The sequence below is a fragment of the Adelges cooleyi genome, unplaced genomic scaffold (assembly GCF_023614345.1).
Source record: "Adelges cooleyi isolate 19-005CV unplaced genomic scaffold, UGA_ACOO_1.1 ACOO_flye_CR_arks_rails_tigmint_CR_PRNA_108, whole genome shotgun sequence".
Lineage (NCBI taxonomy): Eukaryota > Metazoa > Arthropoda > Insecta > Hemiptera > Adelgidae > Adelges > Adelges cooleyi.
In genome coordinates, this window is record NW_026095761.1 from 990,376 (window position 1) to 1,007,415 (window position 17,040).

The window sequence follows — 17,040 nt, forward strand, 5'->3', positions numbered from 1 at the left end:
GGCAGTCGTTTCTGTCGACCCGTATAAGGTTTCCTAAGTCTTTCGTGCAAAAGCCGTTTTGGAAAGCAAAAAAAAAAAAAAAAAAAAATAACAAATAAACAGCGTTTATCGCGTGACCGTATGTAAACTTTATGCTCGGTTCGCACACTGGGCTTCGGCGGTGGCTTTAACAGTGGTGCCAAGGACTTTGGGTATCGCGCCTACATTATAATATAATCATAATAATATACAGTTTATCGGTGTGCAAAAGCGTGACCTTTGCAAATGCCGGCGTCGTCTCATAATAATGTATTGTTGTTAAGGGCGCAAACCAATCGAAATCAACGGTCTTATTACACGACCCCGAGCAACATAACGTGGCCGAGCACTTGCGAGTTCGTCATCGACGGACTTACAATACGTGACCCATCAGCAAATGTTTCGTAGGTCTAATAGACTTGGATACACATATACTCGTAATGTATGTCGTAAACGATAAACTTTGATTTCCTGTCGAAAAATAATGTACAAATATATTTATAATAATGATGAATTTAATAAAAATCCGTATTAAGCAGAAAAATGTCAAAAACTATATTATTTTCATAGCCCAAAAATTGTTGATTTGCGATTTACTGATCAGTGATTATTTTCATTATATAACTCTAAAGTGTAGTTTAGGCGGCTTTTTGAACTTTTAAAGTAATCTCTAAACTTACGCTGACAGCACAAAAATAAGTTACCGCTGAGTTCCGAGACGGTCTGGGATTTTTTAAAGGGTATCCTGGAAAAAAAAAATAATAACCCGAGTATAATTATTCTGAAAAATTGCATTGCTTGTGTAGACCTCTTTTACTGTCGAATATTCTGCAGAAGCTCGTTCATTTCAATATTTATTTATCGCCGATAATAACAATGTTTTCAACTCTGTTTTCTTGCTCTCACATGAAACCGTTTTTAACTCACGCATCTTTTAAATGGGCTTTTCTAACGGCTAGAAGGCCGTTTTTTAATTTTTGTTTTCAAAAAACTTGTGTAAGCATTTATATTTTTACTTTTATTCATCATTTTTTTCTCGTAAATCTAACTATTTTTCCGATAGCTAAATCAAATATAGGCACTTTAAAATTTAATTCCGTCCAATAGATATGTCGGAAAATGACTTCTACGAAAGTAATTTTTTGTCAAACTTTCGCCATAACTCGGAGAAAATAACTTTTAAAGTTTTATAACTAGAAAAACTTTAAAAAGTATTAAAACTTGAATGGGGGTATTATATTTACGCTATTTACACATCTTGTGGTTACTTCCATTTGATTATCTTGACTGGTTCGCCAACGTTGGCGAACCAGTCAAGATAATCAAATGGGAGCAACCGCAAGGTGTGTAAATAGTATAAATAGAAAAACATAATATATTTTTACATTTAAATTAGTCGGCATACTTAAAATGGTTACTGGATAAATTTTAGTCAAAAATTGCCTATTCTATGCCCCTTAATAAATAGCGCTTTCCGTCCTTCTTAACGCTTTTCACTATATTTACAATTTTTTGGGGTAGTTATCCCATTTTTAATGGTGCATGATTCAATTTTTTTAACTTTTACTATTCGAGTACGGTTGAAAAGTTACAGTACGTACAAACTACAGACGCAAAAAAAATGAAAAACGCGTCAAAGCGTTAACTTTGCGGTTTTCGAGTAGGGGGGGGGGGGTAGAACAGCATTTTAGAACCTCGGAGTATAAAATGTTAAGTGAAAAAAACATTCGAAAGCATCAAACAATGATAAACTAATAATAATAATAATAATTGGAAATTAAATAATAATTATAACTGCAATTGGTTGTCAGTGGTAGCTGATGTTTTCGCTGAAGTGCGCGTTTTCCTTATTTGATTTATTCGGTCGAACAAAATTCAATACAAATAGATGTTTGTCGGTAGTTTTTTCTTTATTATTTTTTTTTTTTTACCTTTAGCCCATCACCGCTTTTTCATCCAGGCCGACTTCTGTGCTCGATATATAATACATAGCATTGACTTTCCCCCCACATTTCATTCCTCTTTCCGACGCCCTCGCTCGCTCGCTTTGCCCGACACTTTTTGGCCATCATTATTCATACATCGTCTCCGTCGTTTATTTCCGCAAAAAAATACTTCACACCGAAATTCCTCACACTGTGCAGTGATATAATACGTTATTTGAAATCACATTTTATACCTCTTCCTCGTCCTTAACACTTCTCAAACACATCGCCTCAAAGTGTGTGTCTAAAAGCTCGGATATCTTTATTTTCGTTCACTATGACTGACATAAACAAAACTGTTCAATCACGTTTCCAGAAAGAGCCCGTTTGAATAATAATAATAATTATTATTATACAGTAAGCACCTGCGGTAAGCTCGTGTGTATCTAATGGCTGACAAGTCTCTCTCGAAACGCACAAATATCATTTTGTTTTGCATTTTCCATTCAGCACAGCTGTAATATTGTGTATTTCGATAAATTTTCACGGAAAATCTATGATAAGTCGTCGATCAATAACATATTCCATAAAATAAAATTCTTAATTCTATTAAAAACTCTTTAAAATAAAGTATTTTAACGCTAACTTTATGTAAATGTAATTTTACATAATAACTATAGGTTCATATCGAATAAAACTCGTACGAAACATAATTAAAATTGTGTCATGTCAGCTACCTAAATGGACATATTTTTATTATGTTCAGACAACAGTTTTAATAACCATTTTGAAAAACACTTGTTAGTTGATGTTTATAGTAGGTGCAATATAAAACAGATCAATAATTAATAATATGTAGATTTTTGTTATTCTACTATGTGTAATACAATCGTTTTAAAAAAACCACTTTTTTATGTCAGTCGTAGCCAAGATAAAATAATTTTAAACATTACAAAAATTTCAATAGTATACTATATTTTTAAACGTTTTATGAGATAGCATTATATTGTCCTTGTTTTTTTATGAAAAATTAAATCAATAAAAATTATACTGTAGTTATACAGTTTAACATTTTGTATTATTCCTACTTTTAGTAAAACACTTTGAAGAAAAAGAATGTACTTCTAAATAATTGCAGTGTTGGATTTTCGAATAACATTGCATAATAATTAAAAACATGCAATTTTTTTTTATACCTTGAAACCTTGATTGCTTTGGAGTGAAAACCTTTCGTGACATATATTATAATTTAATAGGCCTAAACCATTTTAAGAGCGTGCATAGATAGTATTATACAATTTAAACGTCATGCTTACGTAGGTACATACAAATACAGGGTGCTCTTTTCAACGCCACTCTGTTATAAGCCTTAAACTCTTTTTATAGTAATAACAATTCAAGATTAAAACAATAATTAGTCAAAATAGAGCCCAACTGCTTGGTAGCTAAGCAAAGAGTGTATTATAGTGAATGCGCTTCTTAGAATAATATTATAATAACCGTATCAGCAAATGGCAACATCATAATGGAGTAAATATGGGATGTTTAGATACTTTGTTAAGGGTATTTTTTTATTTTTGTGATATTTTATGAGTATCGCTTTTTGCAGCAGTTTGTAATATGTTTGTTCTAATGCTTCACAGTTTGTATTATATTAAGTATGGGCGTTTCATATTTACAATCGGCATATTTGTTTTTAGTACAATAAGTAAAGTGATAATGTACCTAAACATTTTTTGATGTCTTCCAAACACGAAAGAAACTCCTCCTTTAGGGCCACAATACATCAACGTGTGTTTTTCCGTTCTAAAATGAACTTGCAATAATTGCAATAATTGCAATAATTATTGTAGATAGAAGTTTTTAACTCGAGAGTCTAGAACTTTTGTCATAATAATAATTAGACAATTTTAAGCAAATTACCACCTTTACAACGTTTTTATTAATAATTTATATATTTTACATCATGTACAGATTCGCATTCAGTAAGATTCGCATCAAAGCGAATTCATCGTTCTCAGTTACAGTCCCGTGATTACACCGACCTGTGCAGACTCATTTTAAGTTATTTGTGTCATCACAATACGATTGGGGTTGGTTTGTAAATTAAAACAGCTTTTCTGTAGGTGTATTATATTGTTAAGGTCTTCGTACACGGTCGTTCGGCGCACCTAATCGGATTACCGAAATTATAACATGGCGAATAATTATTCACAAATCATTTATCCTCTGCCCGGACCGGACAAAAACGTATTAATGTACCTTTGTCCCAAAGGTCTTCTGTGGGCCGGCGCAAAATACAGAGGTCGCATTCGACCCGTGAAGAAACACTATTCTTATCTAACACTGTATTACTTAAAATGAAACACTCGGATGACGATGGTGAATTTTAAAACGGTCCGTTCAAATAAAGCGCACTCAGATTCCACTTGTTAATCTCTCATCGCTTATTTATATGAAATTGGAACCCATGAACCGCGGGCGCTTGCAGATTGCAAATTGTACTTGTATTATTTTATTCCATCTCCTTGTTGACCAAAACCAAAATAACACTCTCGGCAACCACCGCGAAAATATATTCTAAATGAACCCATTTGACGTCATTATAGCGGCAAGCAGAGACAATAAGTATTCAGTAGTACCTAATATGGATTTCTAAAACGAGTTTATTTTGTAGCAACACGCGTATAGAACGAATTTTCCCTTAGCTCTCCTAATTAACCCAAACAACAAAAAAGAAAAAAAGTAGAAATATTATAAAATACGAGTAAAAACATTGGATAAATTTGCAGAGCACAAAAAACATTTAGTCAATAATATTCAATCTCTTGCCAAAACAGGATTTTAATAATATTTTTAAAATGTTAACACAATAAAAAGTAGGTAGAGCTTTTGTTCTGTTACAATTTTAGAAGCGATTTAAGAATTGAATTGAGGTGCTAGAGAAATTTTAGAGCACATTTGGATTCAGTGAAAAAAATATATGTATTATGTTTTTTGATCAACAAATATTTTTATTGTACAGTGTAAATATTATGTACGTTGTCCATTAAATATATTTATTCAAAACTAACATTGATATAATATAGAATTCCCCATAAAAAAAATAGACTTATGTAAAAAATTGTAAGAATGTTAATTGCTTATCTACTTCTTTAGAGTTCACAATTCTCATTCTGATAATTTCAATGATATAGTAAATATGTTTGGTCAATATTTTGGTTCAGTTTACTCAACTTCTGGTAATATTACGAGTGGGTTCTTTAATAGCATGATATCAGAATTTATTGATGTAAGTGAGTGTACTCTTACGTTCGCTGAAGTTTTTTATGGCCTTTTGATTTTGCGCGCAAATACTAAACGCAAGAACTAGACTACATAATATATTTTCATATTATATCACATTGTATTGTATCGACACGTATGACCAAAAGCCGTTGATTCACGAAAGTCACACATTCTAAGTCAGTTTTTTTGCAAATTTGTCTGATGATTCCCTCAAATTCCCTCAATATTTGGTTATATACATTTTTTTCTTAACTGTTAAATCCACCAACTGTTTTTTAATTCACTTAAGTTGGCATGGCTAGTGAAGCAAATACCTGTGAAATTCTTCGGTAGTGTAAAAAAATACTTAAAACTTATAAGGAATGCAAACTTTCTGGAGTTGCTTTCAACTACCTTTGTATATACAGTTTGTTTTTTGTTTACTGGTGGATTACTGGGAGTAGCATGCATATTACATAATGTATGTATATATTGTATAGTGGTGAAGGAGACGGCTCTAACGTTTTTTTACAGTCTAAAACATCTGCGATATTTTAAAGTATTTCGCACGCCATTTTCAACCTTACAAGCACGATCTGCCGTTTGATTTTAAGTAGGTATTCGCTACATTTTGTTATCAAGTTATTTATCTTTGTGGATGTCTAATTTTCATATGAAGTTTCCCCAAGTCATCGTCAAACATTGTTACATTGTTCACCAATAATAGATACCATTATTTTTGAATCAATATAAAATAATTAACTAATTAATAATTATTCCGTACAATTTATTTTAATTTTCTTTACTAAAAAGAAAATAATAAACCTTATTTGTACAAAGATTATAATGTTTAGGATAATGCTAAATAAAATATGTGTACAAGAGGAGCTTAAACAGCTACTGTTGTTTCGCTGGACCGTTTGTTATATTGTTTACTCAAAACATAACGGCCAGAGAAAAGTTGAAGAAACGAATCAAAAACATTCGCTATTGTTTGGCAAAGTTCGCCGGTTCCACGGTCTACTGAAAAATATTGTCGGCCTAATAGTTTAGTGTAGAAACTTATTGTACACATTAGGCCGGCAAGTGATGAAATTTACTTTGTCTCATAACGGGTCAATATTAGCCTATAAAATAAACCCTTTACCACAAAAATAATAATCTATAGCTTCAGCAATGTTACTATTTCAGCGCATACAACAGACTGAGAGAGACAGTCTATATACATTCAAAAGACAATAATAATGGTTAAGTTTGTATACAAAAATTTAGTGACTATACCGAAATGTAAAGAGTAAAATATTTCTTAAGGTGATCATAGATGGGGTTTCCAGTTTCCACCCTATAAATTTGTTTATGACAAATTAGGTTTGCTATTAAAAGGTAGAAAATTCAAATAATTTTAAAGTTAAGAAAATTTACAAATTGCTAAGAATTTATAATTTGAAATAGTTATGCGTGTTGTCAAACGTTTCTTTTTTATTATTAAAAAATATGTTAGGATATAATTTAAAATTTGTTTTAAAAACCCTGTATTGTAATAAACCTCTTGATATTTTTTACAAGGATAGTTTATATACAAGCAGTAAGGTTGGATGGGAATCCCTATCGTAAATGCTGCTTGCAAATATAAATTAAAAATAGAAAATAAATGGGTAATGCAAATGCAATGCTAATCAATGGTAATATTTTGAATAAAATGAACTACACGGTAGTTACTTAAATGCTAATGTTAATAAACTTAAAGACTAGAAAACAATCATGTAGCACTATACTACAATATTACTCACTAAATCTAAAACTATATATATAAATGTACAATACTAACTCATGAAAAGGGACCTTGTACGTGCGGCGGAGATGTTGAATATGTTGACAGTACTGAAGATGGTGAAGCCTTGACAATGATTGTGATGATGTTCGACAATGAATGGAGGCCAATGGAATTGGGCGCGGGAAGTATGTGAACTTGGTAAAGCGCCAAAAACATTTTTGACAACTTTTCAATATTTGCTTTATAGGAATAGTTCATTATTATATTTTGGACAAATGTTATTTATATTGTTTTAAAAGACGTAAGGCACCGTTTTACGACTCGGACGACATCAAAGTTTAGGCGGTTATATGATATACACCGGACATAACAAAATAAATACAAATTATAGCTTGGAAAGTTATTGTTCGCATTTTATTCAGTGTTATCGTTTAACACTCTGCCCAGTAAACTCACACTCGTTTTAACACAGACACGCCATAAATGCATCGCCACACACACAAACTATATATAAGTATATTATATACTTTATTATGTGGTCGGTGGTGTACTATCTCTCTGGATCGAACCCCGCGTTGCGTTAAATAAACCACTATCCGTCTTGTAGCGGCCGACTCTTTTGTGCGTCTCTACAGTTATCTCATATAGATAAATATATATATATATTTTGGTCTCGATTTTGGCGCAATACCTCTTGCCGGACGGTCCGTAGTTTACTTTAATTTGATAAAATAAATCCGATCTGCTCCGGAGACCATACAACCGATTTGGTCCCATCAATAAACCTAGTATACACTGCAACGCCATCGTAGAACCTATATATATAAGTATCCGTGGCCGGGATAAGCTCATCCGGTCTGTTTGTAAACACATAATTCACTATCTATCTATACAATATATACACCGTCAAGTAACACGTCTGTAAGGGGTGATTTTTGGAAGCAAAGTGAAAACACAAGTTATCATTAATGTTCTGTTGGAGTATACAAAATATGTGTTCTATTACATACAGTTGGGCAAAATTGTTAGCTAGATAAAATATTCAAAAAACGAATATAACCTCGTGATTGCACCACTCCCAGTGATACTTAATTACTAGTTTTAAATAAGGCAATTTCAGTTCAAGTCTTACATTTATTGTGATCCAATCATAAAATTATAAACAAAATTAATATTATTAAAAAACAATATAAACAAGATAAATACATCAAAATTAGAACATGATAAATATAAAAGAGTATAAACAAGGTACATAACAACATTTCCAGAACAATATAAGCAAAATAATGTACATGAAATAGAACATAAGGCGCGTTTACACGACGGCAGTAAATGGTCATGACAGTATTATCGCGACAGTGCGACAATACGACAGTACTATCTAGCTTGGACAGATAGTGTGACAGTACTGTCGTAGCCACTGTCGAATAATTTACCAGACGATGGTTTCTGTCATGACATTAACTATCACCATTTACCGTCGTCGTGTAAACGCGCTTTATATACAAATAGAACATGTAAGGGTATAAACAAGTTACATAGCACAACATTTAAATATCAAAACAAGAAAAACAGTAATAATAAGTAAGCAAAACATGGCGACGATCAATATCGAATTGTACACGATTGTACAGAGAAATCTGTTGGCGCAGCTGGGTTTGTGCAGCTGTTATGAAGTGCCGAGGATAATATGTTTCGACCAGAGAAAAAGCTTTACGAAGTTGATATTATAGGTAGGCGGCTGTGGTACAGCAAAAATAGGTTAGAACAAAAAATAAACACGTGACTAACAAACGAGGTGTCTTACGGTAACGACTTCTTTGCGGCCGTGCGTCCCTCTGCCGTTGATACTCTGCGGCGATTTCCAACACTCTCTCGTACGACGGGGGCGGCTTAGGTTTGCGCTTCTCTTTTATTTTCTCCATGACGGCTCGTATACCGCCTCCTTCTTTTTCCTTCCTCATCCGTCTCACCAGGGGAACAGTCTGACCAACAGTTTTGGACGCTTCAGTACGCTAGAAATGTACAAAATTAATTAACGACAAAATATAATAATTTTACCTGCCTATAAGCCATAGGTTTGGGGAATCGGATTCCCTAATTACCTTGGTCCTTTTAGCGGCCTTGCGACGGCGGCGTTTGGCGGGAGCGACCGATTTTTTTCTTCTAGTCGAAGTTTTTCCACGGCGGTCGGTACCGGGCTCAATGATTTCGGCACCGTCTTCAGCAGTTGTTTCTAAAACCGTAGGATAAAAATATTTAAAAATAACCCATCTCCCCAAGACCCTTATAAAACGTGGCTGTCTACTTCACCTGCAACCGGCTCACTGGATGACGCCTCTTCGCCGTTACCTGCACTCCACACGGATTGACGTCGACGGCTTTGTGTATAAACAAAAATATTTAATAACGAATAGTATTGTGATTTGTTTGTTTAAGTATAGACGGTTACTCGGTTCACGACTTCTTCCACGATGTCCTCCCCGTTCTCACCCTTTCTCGTCCTGTACACCTTCAACCGTTTCGCGGGACAACCCGCATAGGTGACCGTAGCGTAAGGCCATTCGGATCTCTAGAGATGTGCAAAATGAAAGATAAGCAAGCTAGTGATTAATCCACATTAAGACACCGAGCCGGGATTAGATTCAATTACGTCAAGCAGTTCATCGTCATATCCAGACCCACGGCGGCGTTTGGTACGGAACTTGTGCGATGCGGTCGAAGTTTCGCCGACAATAATTATTTCCTCGGTGCCATATTCCCATTCATCGTCAGAAGAACTTTGCTCGTAACGATCCATTGTTATATTTATTTATACAAGTTTAAGACAAATTAATAAAGTTCAATATAGTTTATGCGCATGAAAAGAAAAATAATAATTATTCGAACTAGTTGGTTACGAAAATAAACAAGGTGATGTGACCGATGTCTATGACAACAAACATTTTTTACCCAATTGTTTGTGTTTAAGACGGTTTTGTATCGACGGAATCCCATATATATTGTGGCCAGGTACAACGTACATTTTACCTTAACATCAACGCATTAAGTGTGTTTTATTGCGAATATTGCAAATTCCACAGTATGCATTTTCAATCAGTGTTGTAGCGACAGGGACACGTGCGCCATCTTCCAAAAATTATTTTACTAATCAAATAATAGTAATATATTATATTTCTTAAGAAAAGAATCGCCAGTCCATAGAGCTATAGTGAGCAAGGTAATTAATAATATTAGGTGTCTCACAAATACATTTTTGGCTAAGGCTGTCGTTTTTAATAATATGTTTTACTGTCAACTCTTTGACTATAATACCTCTGTAGGTACCTTTTTGATTGTCTGCATTCAGTGGATCTTACACAGTTTTCGCATACAATTCTATGCGATATAAACTTTTTCTTGACTCGTGTATAAGGTTTTGTGTGGTTCTGTACAGACTCATAGTTATAGATATTAACATAATGTTGTTTATGCACTGTACACATTGTGAAAAGGATGTTCATCGTCTGTTACTGTAATAACTCACGTTTTTGAAACTCTATAAGTTCAATGATCACAACTTACTCGGACAGTGACATATTATATTACATTTTGATAATAATAAAAGTATTAGCGTGAAACCATTTACTATAGATACAAATTACCCGCATCAGTACAACGTCTACCGGAAGGCACAATATTATGTGTGTAGTATATGTGTTTTGTTATTATCGGAACGCTGTTGTATCCTTAATTATTTGTCATTAATACATTTTTCTATAAGTAACAACCACAACTCAAACCAGTGACGGCTGTATGAAAATGTTCAAGGAGTGCTGAACCGTTGTAAAACATCACCGCAATACTATATCCGATATATCCGAAAATCATTCATGTCATATTTCATTCCGCGAAAGTTTCAACACATTCATAAAAAAAATATATTTATCTAATTTAATTTATGGTTACATTTTAATTAAATTAATATCATATATATATATATATATATATAGTGTATAAAATTACCAAAATTCATAGGCACTATGATTACTATGTCTTATATATTATACTTGTCTTATAATTTTTCCACATCAAAGATGAATTCATTTTCTTTTTTTCTTTTTATCTATTAATAATACCAATAAAGATGACTCTTAGTCAAACCCAGCTGTAATTGACCTCCCCCGACTCGTTCTATGTGGTGTATACAATGTTGTTTGTTTGTGCAATAGATCTTTACTATTATTTATCCACCCAGGGATAGGATTACTTAGCGAATTGGATCGTATCCGAATTTATAAATGTCCAATAGGCCAAAAGTACACGAAGGGCTACCGCAGATGTTACAACAGAGCTGTAGACACATTTCGGATTAATATGTTCCGAATTACCTGTAATGAAGATCGACGCTGGTTTACTTTACATAGTTTATGTAACAGACAATCGTCGTTCACGAGAAATACCCTCCTAGGTGCACGATTAACAATTTAAGATTAGTACTCCGGAATACAGAAAAAAATATTCTTCATTGTAAAGTTGTATGTAAATATTCTTCATGTAGCACATGAGATGTTTTTCCCCACGAGCATTCATAAATTAAAAAAATATAAATATAATATTTTTTTACCTAGGTACAATTTAGTAAAAAATACTGACATTTAAAAAAAAAAATTAACGAATAAAAATATTTCATATTTAAATAAGTAGATTTTTTTTAACACAGCAATTTTTAATTAATATTTATATTAGCTAAACGTTTTTTTTTGTTATTTAAAAGAAACTATAGCATTTATATGAGGTTCTAAAAAATTGATGTATAACTTTTAACCTTACAATACTAGTATTTTTTTAAAGTGATTTTCTTGTCAAACCCCAGTCTGGATTGTTTTTTTTGTACCGGAAATAGCAAAAAAATAATAATTTAAAAAATTGAAACAGTTTGTTGAAAATATTCAAATAAGTTGCAAAAGTATTTTTGCGATTGTGTACAATATGACATTATACAAAGTTACAACTACTAATACTAATTTCCCGGATGCCGGAATCTATGATTATTTTCGATTACTTGTACTTATATTAAATTTATTTTTCCTCCGAATCGTATTGTGAACTTTTATTATTATTATTTTATTTTTTCCGCAGTATACCGTACAGCTCTATTGTGTCGCTGTAGCAAGCAGTTCAGAGTTGTTTGTTCGAGTGGCTTATACATTTGAAAATATATCTACATGTATACATGCATTTATATATATATATATATATTATTCGGGAATTTCTATAGATTTTATTGGATGTCCGCCGCACTTCTCGTATAGGACGTGACGTACCGGATAAAGCCAAAGGAAGTAAAACTGCTTTATCCCGAAGTCGAGTGCAACATATTTTCGCGTTTTCTGTCAATCTAATACTTCACCTGATTGTCGCACGGCACAATACACACAAAAATAGAGTTATTTATTTTTTTTTTTTTTGTTGTTGCCCCAGACGGAATGTAAGTACACACAATAAACACAGTCGTCGACAGCTATATACTGTACGGCACGAGTAGTGTTCGAGTTCAAAACCGAACTCGCATATTTTTTTTATTCTTATTATTTTTTTAAACTTTATATACAGAGTGGTCGATTTAACGTAAAAAAATAATTTATATTTATCGAGCGAAAACAATTTGTTTTTCCGAGTAATTACAACGTTTAAATGAATTATTATAACCGCGAGACCCAAATAAAAAGTAACTATTGATTATTTTTTTGGACATTATATTTAGCTTTTTGACAAGCCATGCCATATTGGTGGCGATAAAGTAGGTACACTACATAGTATTTAATGTGCATTCGAGCCTGGTATTATATAAATAAAGCATGCAAATATATATTATATTAATTTTTATGTTTATTTCAAAAATGTGTAATACAAATATTTAACTGTACATTGTATATACTCATCGCCACTTGTTTCTATAGACACATTTTTATGTTAATAGGTTTTTGTATAGTTACTTTAATCAAACAAACGAGTTACATTATTTTAATATTATGTTAAAAAACAATAATAATTGGTTTCACTTATCGAATATAGTTAATAATTTTTCAATTATGGACATTTCCTCTTTATAATAATGTCATAATGTGTAACATTTCTTCTAGTGGTTTTGTTAAATTTTCATTTGCTACCAATTTGATCAACTACTAAGTATTTTTTTTTTGTAAATCGCTTCTGAAATTGTAAAATAAATATTTTTAATCTGTAATTAATGTGTTGTGAGTAATTTAAAAAAAAATTCTCTTCTCAGTTTTCACTATGGATTTTCCCAGATTTTCAATTTGAAGAAAATATGTAAATTCTTATTTTAACTATGATCATAAATTAAATATACTTAGTATATTTAAACTATGCTATGATACACAATATACGTTTTATATTGTAGCGCTAAAAATTATTAAGATAATAATTCTCATCCTATTTCTCAACATTATTTTAGTCTCCAAAAGACATACATAAAACCAAATAAATATTTATTAATATTTACAAAAAAATTTGATTTTTCACACAAAAATTTGGGTGTATTCTAATCAGCGAGAAAAATTATTTAAAATATTTTTATTTTGGTATTTGTTTCCCAGTCATACCGTATAGTTTTTTTGGACGAATTTTGAGTTTTAATTATGGCAAAAAATAAAAAATGATATGTTAAGTATGGCTTTTTATTATGAGGCGACTGGTTTGGTTGGATTTGGTCGACAGCTTGTCGGGGATTAGGTTTGGGAAAATAAAAGCGTATTAAAAACAATACAATACAATGCTCCTTTTGACATATTATACGAACCGATGAAAAAAAAAGTTAATAATAAAAATAATAATAACCGGTCACATATCTGCGCTGAGATATCCACATATATCTACATTGAAAAACAATATTTTCCTCTCTGGTGGACGAGGAATAAATTATTAGTTTTTTTTTTATGTCATCTATGCGTATAAACAACACTTTTTTTTTGTAACTCTTTCCGCCCACACACTGACAACAGACAGAGTACATACTATATTATATGGATGGTCACGTACAGCATATTATTGTTTTATTGTTGTCGAAACCGACTGTTGCGAGTCCGAACGAGTTAATGATAATATAATATTAGTAAAGTGTACACACATGTAAACTGGTGAATTTTTTTTTATTACAAGCGAAAAAAAGGGGCTTTTACGGACCTTTTAGGCATAGTCAATTTCGCATTACAGAATTTATATTTTAGTGTAAACTGCAATGTCAATATGAGAAACAACACCGCTAGACCAATGATTTTCTCAGCCTGGCACTTACCAGTTGCTTCTGGAAAACATAACTTTAGAATATGTCATTGGCGCAGATCAGTGTACTTCTATACGTCATGTTACAGATTAGCTGGACTGACTTCGAATAAACGCTCAAGTTAAGAAACTTATTTTTAATCTATATTTCTGATATCTTTTGTAAGTTGTTTTTCTAACATTGTTTACTGCGTAGGTCTTGTTAAGTTATAGTTATGATCTCTCTAACTGGAAACGAGGTGGGAGAAGTTGATATCCTTTAGTAATAGTCGATAGCAGCAGTATTGAATAATTATTCTTGGAATTAATATTATTAGCATTTAAAATGAAAGAGAGGTACGGTGTTTTAGCCAGACAACAAGAGCGTTTACTTTGCTTCCCGCTTTTAGAATTTTAACGCTAATAACTTAAAAAGCATTTACTGGCCTTTTTTTTTTAATTACTATGTAATATACAGCCAGGGCTTAAAAATAAAATGTGATTTTTACATTTTACTTTTTGCGAGTAGCTTGTGAGTTGGTATATATATTAAAAACATGTTTTATTCATGGTTATTATTATTCCCTAATTTACTGTAGACTTATGTAGATGATTTATAGTCATAAATCATTTGTCATTATGTAAAATTTAGGTTCATATAATTGAATGCTATAAGCAATTTGTTTTAAAACATTTCAACTTTTTTTTTAGTAAAAAATTGTACATTTTCTACATTTGTCCGTCGTTTCTGGTTGAAGAAGCAGAAAGTTAAAGTTCCAACAAAAAATATTGTTCTACAGTGTGTGTGTTAACTTAAAAATTATGATTACAATTTAAAATCCATTTTAGTGGTAAAAAAAAAAATGCTTTATCTGCGACAAATTTATGTGGACTATGACTGGTTCAATTTCAGTTGTGTAAGAAGATTCGAATTTGTTGACCTCGCTTTATACGAGGTTATGTTGGAAATGAAATTTCAATTGAACAATTTAGTTTTTCAAAATTAAAACGTATTTTTTTAATTTAAAGAAGAAAAAATATGAAATACGTTTCCAACATACTCAAGTGAAATAGCCAGAACCGAAATCGGTGACCAGTGCCGGGTAGTCGACATTTTGTCAGGGTTTTCGGTCTAAGACATCTAAAAAAACTGACTTTTGCGGGGGTGTAATTATTTTTGTTATCGTTGTGCGCGCGATAACAATAAGAATAATTAACGTTACCGTGTATTGTATGTGATTATACGGGGTCGTACCTAGACCGGCGGCAACGGATGTACACTTGCAGGATAGCACGGGAGACAAGACAGGACCGGGAGAGAGTGGGTGAGCCGCGCTGCCGACGGCGACTGGCCCCGGCATGCGCGTCACCGCAGCGCTAAGGCGGGATAAAGCGTTTTCCCTGCAGATTTTCCCAGTCGTTCCCGTGCTCGAACCCTCCTGGCCGGCCGCCGCGGTGCTGTCCGCTCTCACTTGTCGCACCAAACTCACTGCACGTACTACTTACTTGCCGACCTGTTTACTATTAACTTACCGGCGTTGTTCGACGGCGAGATAAACCCAACGCCGGCGGAACAGACGGAGACGGTAAAAGTGCGGTGAAAAGTCGCTTTACGGTTGGACACCTGTTGAGCCGCGCACGACCGACCACTTGAGCCGACGCCGACGCCGTTTTCTGGTGGTATTTTTGTTTTTCACTTTGTGTTTTATATTTCAAGTACGGTTTTTTTTTTTTTGAAACGCGAGCGCGCCCGCGTGTGTGTGTGTTTTAGTTTTACCGACTCGACACGTTAACGGTTATGTTATCGGGCCCGACGCAGTGTCAGTCTAATCGTTTTGGCTCTCGGTGTCGCACGACGGTGTCGTAAAGGTGTCGAAATCCACGCCGACCGTGTGATTTATAATATAAAAATAACATATAAATATATATATAATAATAATAATAATAAAACATTATAGTCGTCGCGACGTTATTGTACATAGCGGATGATCTTCAGGTGCGCGCGGGTTGTCCGCTAAGGATAATCACACACATATTGGTCGCAGTTTCTCTCGAGTAGGGTATACGTGTTTGTACTATTTTACGTTATTAGTGATATTGTTGTGTATTATATTGGCGAAAAAAAAAAATCGAATTATTTGTTTATGTATTGGTTTTTTGTTAATAAAAAGCCATGGTTGATAGGATGGTCGGGAAGTCTTCGGGAATTTACAGAAAGTGATTAAATAACTTTTGAACAACCGCTTCGATGCGAAACCGTAGATGGTAGAATTATGGTATACCGATAAAATCGTCGTATTGACAATAATGCGCTCAAATTTGTATTTTTACTATTTAGGTGTTTTTTTTGTTTAATATTATACATTAAAGGAACACGTTTTATTAACTTAGACGCAGATCTGAGCAGTTACTGGTTGTATGATGTCGTCGAAATTATTATTATAACCTAACCTAACTGAATGATCGTTGTAGAGTCATTATAGTAATGGCGAAAACAAGATTCATTTTTGTAGTAAGTATTGGTTTGATCGATCACACATTTTATAAGGGGTAAGACACGCAAGAAGATAAAATTAGAATGACTAAACAATCAGTACCTTCAAATTCTAACATTACTGCCATTTAGAAATCAATTTATGCATGTGTATTTAATTGTATAATATTTTTGGAGTAAAACTTGTCTATTTTCGATGAGTGGCGCAGTTATTGTTCATGGTGTAGGTGATTTTTTTTTTATACTTTTGTAGAGTATTCTTGTATGTATATTGTAGATAATTGAGTACAAGCCAA

The 17,040-nt window shown here is 32.9% G+C and overlaps 1 protein-coding gene across 4 annotated transcripts in view; it reads left to right on the plus strand.

The window, feature by feature from the left end:
- The first annotated feature begins 13,053 nt into the window (after positions 1-13,053).
- LOC126841164 (ras-related protein Rap-2b-like) overlaps positions 13,054-17,040 on the plus strand; it is a 69,951-nt gene continuing 65,964 nt past the window's right edge. For 2 of the 4 annotated variants that reach the window (XM_050577497.1, XM_050577511.1), the window contains exon 1: positions 15,940-16,305. The gene's annotated coding sequence lies outside the window, so the exon portion shown is untranslated. The other 2 variants (XM_050577510.1, XM_050577506.1) reach the window with 2 other exon arrangements.